The sequence below is a fragment of the Stegodyphus dumicola genome, chromosome 6 (assembly GCF_044657685.1).
Source record: "Stegodyphus dumicola isolate Sdum_Otavi_A_Nest chromosome 6, ASM4465768v1".
Taxonomy (NCBI): domain Eukaryota; kingdom Metazoa; phylum Arthropoda; class Arachnida; order Araneae; family Eresidae; genus Stegodyphus; species Stegodyphus dumicola.
In genome coordinates, this window is record NC_140773.1 from 38,921,939 (window position 1) to 38,932,769 (window position 10,831).

Below are 10,831 nucleotides of genomic sequence, written 5' to 3' on the forward strand. Positions count from 1 at the left end.
TAATCAAGAAGAGCTGTTGCGGGATATGATGTTTTTGGTATTGCCAAACCACCATGTGTATTTTATTGCTTTCTTTATTTACTAAAGATCTGATGCATCGTAATTAAGCGATATAAGAACTTGATTTATATGCGATTACGTTTTCTTATACAAAATGTTCCAACAATGTGCTTATGCGTTGTGATTTCATTTATTCAAAACTCAGTCTAGTTATATTTATAAAATTTTCAATAGCAAACGAATGTTTTAAGAAAACAGTTTAAACGTTTTGGGTCAAGATACTTTTCAAAAAAAGTCTAATCCAAGAATTATTTATATGAGAAATTTTATGTAAAAACAAATGGCGCACATTTTTACGTTTGAAATTTACTGGCATATTCCATGACAAATTTACTAAGAGATTTCAGGTTTTTACCAGCTATAGGAAGTCAAGGATTTCTAGAATAATTTACAAAGTCAAGGACGAGTTCTGTCTATTGTTAATTGGTATTTTTATTTCCAAAATAGAACGTTGAAAATTAAATTTTGAGAGAAGTCTTTTTAATTTTTTTGGCACGCTGCATAATGATTTCATTTCAAAAAAAGCTGAAAATAAAAGTATCAGTTTTCTACATTTTACTAATTATTCTTTCCTCCAATACCTAGACTTTATTTCGAAAACTTTCCTTTTGGTTATAAGAAATAAATCACAAAACAATTGACTGATGTCAATCGAAATCAGACGGAGATACTTATGTTCAAAATTATTTCATAACAAGGCAAACTTTTTCCTCATAAAATTATGAGTGTCGGAGAAACATATGAAGAGCTAGGCTTCGTAATTTTTACAAAACAAATGACTTTAAATTTAAAAGTACCAAAGCGCAAACATTTACGTTTTTCAAAACACATTTGTACTTGCAAGTCAATGCCTACCACAAATGACCAAGATCCGGTCTGAACTTTTGCAGACAGTGCACAGACATGCGTTTCGAGTACCTTTCATTTTGGTTATTTGCGTATGCCATATAACCTTCTCAAATATTCTCATGCTTGTGACTCAGAATTGAATTATCATTTTAACTGATATTTTTATGTGATGTGTAACAATAATTTTGTTTATTTTTCAGGATGAAGATTCAGGCCCCCTTTGCGCATACCGACTGTAATTTGAATAGCCAGTTTACAATAACAAGCTTAATAGTAATCGACCGTCATAGGAAGACGCCCGAGGCTTAAGGGAACGCGAATCTCTATCAAAGTTGCAACTTGTGTAAATGCAATTTTGACTTTTAAATTCCTGTATTTTCCCTTTCTCGTGTCAAAAATGTTTTTCTCTTCAATATTTAGTTTAATAACGTGAAACTTTAATTTAAATTTTTCTTTTCGCTATTTTTACTTTAAAAAGATTTTAAGTTCTTTCATTTTACAAAAGTAATACTGATTTTAAAAACTATAAATATTTCCTTTTGGTTTTTTATTTTAAAAAATTGCTTTTAAATGTTCACTTTATTTATTTTACAGAAATATTATATACTCTTATAAGCTAAACATATTTCTATTTCGTATTTCCATAAATGCCATTTTTTAAAAATATTTTACTCCTTTTTATTAAGGGGTGTTGGAAACCCTATAGCAACAATGTTGAATTGGCCATTTTTGGATTACCTTTTCTGAAAATCTGCTGTTCTTACAGGTTTGAAGGTTTTTACGTAATCAAAGTACATCTATCACCTCGCGCTCTTTCAAGCACGAGGCAGCTTCGTCTATGCACTCGCCATAGTAGGAAAATAATCTCTATCTTTGAAATTTTATCCTCTAATTTATTACACATGACGGTACACAATATACAATAAAACAAATATCACTATTATAGTATACATTTAATTATATACATAATATAAGGCGCGCAAAACATGTTTTAAGTAATCTCTTTCCACACGGCATGGCTGCCGGTCCAATCGCTAAAGTACCAAGTCTCGTATTCACGCCACCAGCCTGCCTCGATCGGTTTTTCCGAGGAATCTAGAATTCTTTTAATACGGTGTCTTTAATCATAATATTGTTATTTCAATCCATTTCATCGAGAGTCGCGTTCAAACTTTTAACTTTTGTTTTTAAACTCTGCAAAATAATTTTCCCTTCTTCAGATATTTTATAGAGATTAAGAATCACTTCAGCATGATGTAAAAAGAACAGCCATTTCTCAGCTTTCGATGGTGGTCAAACATAACTCCTTTCATTATTTTCAAATGTTTCAATAATCGTTTCCCTTGCTCTAAGAATCTCTAAGAATCTCCTATATCTTGATAAAAATAAGAACCTTAATTTCTCATTTCCATATAAAATATACTTTCTCGGTGTCTACTGGCTTTAACGCCTGACATTCGAATCATGTTATTAACAGACATAAAAACAATTATAATTTTCTAAGTTAATATGGTTAATATATAAATTAAGAAGGACTTACCTTTGATCCCGATAGTGAAAATATCGAACGAAGAGCACAACTTGACGCTGTTAACTTTAATCATGAGCACACTGCAGTGGCACGTAACTTGACATGATTACAACACGGTAATTCACATTACCCCTGATTTAACTTTTCACGATTTCACTAGGATGATGAACACTGATGATCCCATTTTACCACTCACTGGCTGTTAACTTTTTAGCACATCACGCTTTCACAAATCGGATGAATTTATTCGCACACATGGCCCTAAACGCGCCATTTTCTTTCGTCATAAAAATCTTCTCTCATCGTAAATCCATTCGTGAACTATCACCGAATTTCATTTTATAACTTTCAGTAACTTTTTACAACCATATTTATTTATTATTTTCACTATTTAGTGATTTCCTTTTTCACAATCTTATCCTATCGACTGCGCCGATTTGCACCTCGCGCCGTTTCAACTCCGAGGCGGGTTCGGTCATTTCTCATGCACTCGCCATAATAGGAAAATAATCTCCATCAGCTTTCAAATTTTATCCACTAATTTATTAAACAATACACAATAAAACAAATACCACTACTATACATTTAGCTTAAATTATCTCTTTGCACACGGCATGACTGCCGGTCCAACCGCAAAAGTCACAAGTCTCGTGTTCTTCCCACCAGCTTGCCTCCACTCTGTTTTCCGGCGTAACTACGTCCCTTCCTTTAACCCTCTTTCGCCCCTCGCGGATAAAATGTTCTGGAAACGTCGTTCGCTAAGGGAAGGAACATCACAATACCTAGCTGAATATCCTGAAACGAGCTTTTTTATCATTTTAAATTTTAGAGTATTTTACAGTATATTTTGTTACGCATAGTAAAATTTAGCACTGATTATAATCAAAAGCTCATTTCGGCTAATATTTGGAAGCGTAGTAAATAAGGTATAAAAATTTCAGATACCTGTGAGCAGTAGTTCTTGAGAACAGGTACTACATCGAGTATAAAAAATCACGTTTGGGGGAAAAACGCGATTTTATGTAAAAATTCTCAATTATCAAAGTATTCAATGACAAATTAAAGCTAGATTTTGTACAGTCCTAATTTTCATAGAGATTAAAGAACAGTGTTTTAAGAAAGCTAAAATTGTAGAGAATTTGAAAATGCAAATATCAGAAATCCTCATTTTATGAAATGTTTTGGCTTTCAACACCCCTTCAACTATTCTATTCTTTAAAGTCCTTTCTCTTTTTTTTCTATTCTGGTAAAACTTGATATATAAATTTAATTCTTTGTCTTTTAATTTTTAACTTTATATCTCTGGTCGCATTTCTCTTTAAGGATTAACATTTTGCATTTGGCTTATTATTATTATATTAAAATTATGCGAAATGAACAAACAGTAAATAATGAGATGCTCAATTAAAAACAAATACAGATTTAATGATAAAAGGGAAATTTTTAATGTCATTACAAACAAGATTTCAAGGGGTTCAAGAGGCCGTTGCCTAAAAAAAAAAAAAGAAAACAGTTCGTCGTTTCCGGAAGAAATGAAACTTTAAAAAATATTTTCGTTGTCACAAAAACCAAACTTTTTGAAACATTACGTTATTCAAACTCTTACGTCACTTCCGAGTGTCACGTTATCTAAGATGGCATAGGTTTCGGCTACGTCACCAAGCCTCTGGCATCTCCTGAGGGCGGTTGGTTACTACACCTGTACCAACGATAGTGAACTTCCGGTGATATCCTTCTGTCTGTACCTGAATGAAACTGGCTCTATTTGACGGCACACTAGCGAACACTAAAAAGTCATGATTTAAACGACGATTATTTGAATAATTTAACTGGAATTTTGAGGACGACAATTTAGATTAACTGCTGCTGATTTTTTATTTAGGTGATCGTGAGTATATGGTTTAGTGATGAAGAGTATGAATAATTGAGTAGGATGATAATAAAACTTTAGTAGATCGGGCTTTGTATCTAGGTGAAGTTCTTTTATTCTGACGACGACTTCAATGATGATGATGAAGATGATACATAGGATGGTTTAGAATGACTGATGTGATTTGGGTGATGATGGTTTATCTTGTTCTGACGATGATCATGGTGACGCGATATACATGATGGTTAAAATGACGATGTGTATTAAGTGATAATAAATATTTAGATGAATTAGATGGTGACATAGTTTTGACTGATGACGATTTTATACATGATGTGAGAGTGATTTATATAATAATTTAGAGGACTTAGACAATGAAGACTATGATTAAATGAGGATGAAGAAGATGATGATTTGGTTGATATTGCTTTCTATTTAGATGATCTGGAAGATTATGATTTATCTATCTCGACGATGATAATGGTGATGATGACATATACGACGGTTCAAACTGAAGGTATGATTTCGATGATGATGATTATTTAAATGATGGTTTGTAATTATCTGGTGATAATTTTATAATTTCTTTCTTGGTTATTCAGATAACAATTTTGATGGTGAATTAGAAGGTTGAGGTGATGAAGACGATGATCAAATGAGAATCATATTGTTGATGGTGGTGATTTAGATGATACTGCTTTTTATTTAGTTGATTTGAGCTATGATGATTTATCTTAATTTGGCGATATTTTCAATGACGATGATGATGATAATATATATATGATGGTTTAACATGAAGATGTGTTTTGGATAGTTATGCTTAGTTAGATGTCTTAGATTAGCAGATGAAGTTGATTGGATTTAGAAGGAAATTTATATAGATGATGATTTCAATGAGTTAGATATTGATTTAGATGAAAGTATATTCATTTGATAATGATTATTTAAACAATAAGAGGGTCGTCCGAAAAATTACTTTGCCGTAAACCATAAAAAACAAAGTCTTATTACCTGGAAAACCTATTGCAAAAGATACAGCTATATTTCTGCTACTTCTCAGCATAAGAAACATCGGAACTATACCAATTGTCGTAGCGTCGGTTACCTATTTCCATTAGAGTGTCATAGAAGTCTGTCGCCTGGGAAGAAAGGCATCCCGTCACATTTGTCTGCAACATTTCACCTGTAGGAAAGTGTGCCCAGACAAGAACGTCTTCAGGTGCAATAACACGTGGAAGTATTTAACAGCAAGATCGGAGCCACAGAATGGATGGTCAGACATCTCCCAGCGAAACGTCTGCAACATATATTTTGTGGAATTCCCCGTATGCGTCCGATGTTGTCGTAGGACACCACAACACCAGCACTGAGCATCCCAAACCATTTGTTCTGAATGGCTCTTCAGATGTTCTCTAGTAAAGCGCAATAAAGATCAGCTTTCACCGGAGCACCACTCGCCAATACGTCAATGAGCAGAATGCCTTTACTATCCCAGAATACCGTGGACTTTAATTTCCGTGCATAGACTGAGGATCGTCCGGCGCGTGGATCCGTGTGACGCCAATCAATCCTGAGTTGCTGTTTTCTGTGGTGAAGTGAGCTACCCACATCTCATCACCTGTAACGATTCTGTTAAATTGCGTTCAATAAACTGATTTATGTATCTGCTGCCTCTAGTTCTTTGTGTTTAAGTTTTGAGTATTCGAAATAGAACTCAAATACAATCAATCATATATATAGATTACATATCAATTCATATATTTGAATTAAATACATATTTACTTACCGGCCCGAAACTTTCTTAACACGATGAGCGGGGCGCCGGTCTCTGGGTACCGACAGTGAACTTTCCGTGTGGCCGGCGTCGGTCCCTGGGAACCGACACTGGAATTTTCGTTTGCCTGGCGTCGTTCCACGGAACCGACAGTATAAGTTAAAAAATAAATATAGTCTCAATTAAATGTGATCAAATTTAGCATTAATGAAATGTATTGAAACATTCTAAACAAAAATACGGCTTAGCTTTAAGGCTTAGCTCGCTGCCGGCTGAACGGAAAGGACAGCAAATTCGGCGCCGAACTCAGCGTGTTAATTAGAAAGCTACCGCTCGGCCTTAAAAACGCACAGCAGTTTGGTTTAAATAACCATTCATAACACTATTCTATAACGTATTATTCTATAACGTTCTTTGTACGTTAAAGTACATATAGCACAAGAGTGTGCAAGGAAACTGATATATAACAAATTTATTTAATATTTTTCATATAATAAGGATAAATTCAAACTGTAAACATAATTCTAAAAATCCATGACATTATCGAATTGAGACCTGTTTCGATGTCAGATATATCTCGTAATGAAATCTGAAATTTTTTGAAATTTAACAACTAATTTTTCGAGGTTTTTGACAGTCCAATCTGTATAAGTTTCATTTATTTGTTTAAATGTTTGTAAAGTGTTATCACAGATTTTCATAAAAAAAGGGTGTGAGAGATAAATGATAAAATTGATAGATAGAAATGGCGGGAATATTATGCATTTGTTCGGAAACATAAACGTAGTATTTGTGAGATTTCTCGCACAGCCAAGTTATAATTGTTTTGTTAAATTCTTTTTTTTTCATATTTAATTCTTTTAAATTAATTTCTCAAAGTTTGTCATAATTTATGTGACTCAACTAGATACGAAAAATTGATTCGGAATGTAAAAGAAATATATGTATTCTGTAACATTATTTTTTGTAAAGTTTAATTTTTTTTAATTAACAAAGTCTGTAACCAATGTTTGCACTTATTTAATGCACGGAGTTCCAAGCAATTTCACTCATCATCCTACAAGCTGCAATAAACACAAAAACACAACTCTGAAAATGAAATATTCTAACAAGGATTGTAAAGCCAAAGGCATATAATTAGTCTCCTCTGTATGCTCAGATCATTCAATATGATTTCTCTCACAGCTTATAGATTTTCAGATGAGTTACTCACGTTCGTTTTTAAGCAAAATGATGTAAAACTGCAATTAAAAAGATTAAAATTTCGACAAATTGACTAAATGAAAAATATATTCGCTGGTCGCTTAAAATTGCTTCAACGGTACCTAGTTCCACATTGCAAGACGGCTATTCCACACACGGATAATCGAGAATTAGTATAACATTCTACAGCAAAATAATGCAAATTTCTGGTTTTTTTCATATAATGCATTCATGCTGTCAGATTTATAATGTCTAATCTTATAATATTATTGTAAAATTACTGCCGGTAGAAATCATTCCTTGAAAATGAAGGCCCCTTGCCACCTTCTTGATGCCTAATTTCAAATGGATAATTCAAACATGGCCAAAAGAAGAAATATTAAAATTTTCAAAAATTCGTGTTTACGGTTTTTTAATACCTAGATTTACCACTGCTAACTAATATTATGATATAATAATATATTAATAATTAGTCAAATGAAATTTATGTGGCTTCGTGTCAACCACTTGGTATTTTTAACACTGTGTTTGAGCAAAAACAGAATATTGTTTATTAAGCTATAATAAACATCCTACAGTAACATTTAGTTATTGTACATTGTTTTTTATCAGCACTTACGAGCTGAAGTTTCGTCTTATTAAACTATCCATATTGGTGTTTTTCATGCTCCTATATTGTTTTTGTATATAAATAATGGAAATTACAATTGGGATGATCAGTTCCATAAAACTCTCAGTATTCTGCAATCCTAACCGCATGACCAATGGTGCCCCAAACATACAAGAAACAAACAGGTATTTACAAGTAGGAATGATTTTCGAAACGTTTGCTTGAACAAAACTCAAAATAAAATAAAACAAAAGGGTCGAATCAAAATGTTAATGTTTCATAAAAATGTGCAGGATAATGTTAGATGTAAAGCCTGTTTTCGTTTCCCTGGCAGACGTACTAGGAAGTTTCATAAATGAAAGTTTTCTCTTTTGGTGGGGTAGTGGCTGTGACCTATACATCGAGCATTCATTGCTGGACAGTACGTGTATATTTACAGATAGATAGAGATAAGTAATTAATAGAGTATTTGACATATATAAACTCATCATTCAGATCTTCGAAAGTGTTCAAATAGTAAAAACACGATACCGTATGCTTTCACCACTTCACTTATGTAGTATACTATGCCCATATGAGGTACTTCTCCCTGTTAGAGTTAACTAAATCTTAGCTATTGAAATATAGCATTTTCAAATTCTTTCCATTTGAATTTAACATGAATAATTTTACTCTGATCGCTCTCTTTCTTTTCTGTTTGTTTCTTACTTCTAGCCATTTATATCCAGTTCTATATCTTCTACTTGTGCCTCTGATATTTAATGTAACGGCATTTTGCTTTAGAGTAAATAGATTTAAAATAATTAAAAATTACATTCCTATTTTCAAAATACTTTTATTAATTTTTCAAGGTAAACATTTTGATATTCGTCAAATGGAACTCGAACCTAAAATTTAATTTTTATTAAATCTTTAATCTATTTCCAGCACTATGCATAAAAACGCCCTTTCTTGTTAAAATAACGAAACTGATTTCAGGTTTACTAGTAATGAATCAAATTGCAAATTGCTTAGATGACATTTTTCAGCTCTCAGAATACATTCCATTTAACTATGCAGTAAATCGAATGATTGTTTGCAGTTAACAATATGTAAAAAGCTGTTTGGGCCCGGTCGAGAAACAGGTGGTTTACATCTGAAGGAAACGAATGTTTGACAATGTCTATATACTATATATAAACTAATAATTAGAAACTTCCGCGTAATGCCCTTATGAAATAATTCACTGTATATTAGAAAAGTACGAGAAACAGACGCATATTTTTTCGAATGAAAAAAATCGAAAAATTATGTGCTTACTAAAATCAAAAATCTCAGGCGAACAACACATAAGGCCTTGTAAGGCCTTATGTGTTGTTCCTTATAAGTTATGTGAATTTCCTTATAAGGCCTACTAAAATATACACACTTTTTGCTGCTGATCATTTAAATTTATTTCTTCGAATTGCTTTTTCAAACTTGAATACCCGATTCCTAAAAGAAAGTTGCTGATTTTGAAATTACGTATACTGCACAATTTTGGTCGTGCGTTTATGAATTTTTTCTAATTTTATTTCTTTATTAGCGGAAGTACCCGATGTCAATTAAGTTAGATTGAAAGCAATGTATCTAACAACAGAGAGAACGATACCGTTGTAATCCTTCTCTAACGATGCAAAAAATACGATTCATAGTTATACATTTTTCAGTCTGGTGCGATATGCAACCCCACATAAAAAATTTTGATAGAAAAATATAATTCTCTCTCATTGTATCAGAAGCAATGTCACTCAGCTTTTAGTGATTTTCGTCTTTCTAATCAAATGGCCATAACAGCTCAAGTTCCATCCAATATTTCACCTATATTCAACTTTAGTCGATTCAATGTCGCAAAATATTTATCATAATTGATCAGAAATCAATAACGCAAACAAACACACAAACAGACATTCTTCTTTATATATATAGGTTATGTAACATTTACAAATTTTTTTATTAACAAAATGTACGATTTGCAAGCGAGCAGTAGCAACACTTTTCGAAATAAAACAATTCTATCTCCAACGCCCGAGCCTGTTACCACTAGGAAAAATGAGTGCGAAAATTAGAACTTTCAGAATTTTTAATTAGTATTTTGGCTCATGAAAGTGGTTAAGATGAGAATAGTCGAAATGGCTTCCCTCGAATTTTCGGAATCGGGAATAACGTATTTAATGTTTGGGAAAGCTATTTTTATTTCATCTTTTATCTATTTTCGTATTTTAACAAACTCTAGGATTTGAAAGAGAGCAATGGTAACAACTTTCGAAATAAAGCAGATTTTCGTCTCCAGCTTGCGAGACTGTTGCCACTCGAAAAATGAGAATGAAAATTATCGTTTTTCCGAGTTTTTATTTATAGCTCTGATTTTAGCTACTTTTTTTTTTTTTTTTTTTTTTTTTTTTTTTGAGAAACGTGACCGTCGACCTAATTGTAGAATGTTTGGTGGTGATAGCTATAGTAGTGACCGAGTTATGAGAGGACAAACACACAAACTTTCTTCTTTATATACTATATAGATAACAAGTATGAAACGTTCCCAAATGTAAGTATACGAACCGCGAGACTGTATTAAAATTTGGATTTACTTATTTGTCAAAGAAGAATTTTTTTAAATATTCGACATCGCCAAAACATGAATATTTTCGTGATTTAAAAACATTTCGATAACTGGAAGTATATTACTACAAGCAACGATTGCAAAAATAAAGGTCGTGTAGGGACTTTTAAGCCGGATAAAGGATGTTGGTGTACATATACGTGAGCATATACATATACGGTTGGTACAGCTAACCTGCAATATAAAGAGAGAAGCAAGCCTACTCTTTAGAAAATTTCAATATTCTTCGGCTAATCGTTTTTGAGTTATGCGAGATACATACACACATATATTATATCTACATACATACAGAGAAC

At 32.5% G+C, this 10,831-nt stretch overlaps 1 long non-coding RNA gene across 1 annotated transcript in view; it reads left to right on the top strand.

Annotated features, from left to right (window-relative positions):
- The window catches only part of LOC146996697 (uncharacterized), a 273,301-nt gene extending 267,334 nt beyond the window's left edge, over positions 1-5,967 (top strand). Inside the window, exon 4 of the long non-coding RNA XR_015041609.1 lies at positions 1,110-5,967. This is a non-coding gene — a long non-coding RNA (uncharacterized LOC146996697). The remainder of the gene's footprint in view (positions 1-1,109) is intronic.
- Positions 5,968-10,831: the final 4,864 nt, after the last annotated feature.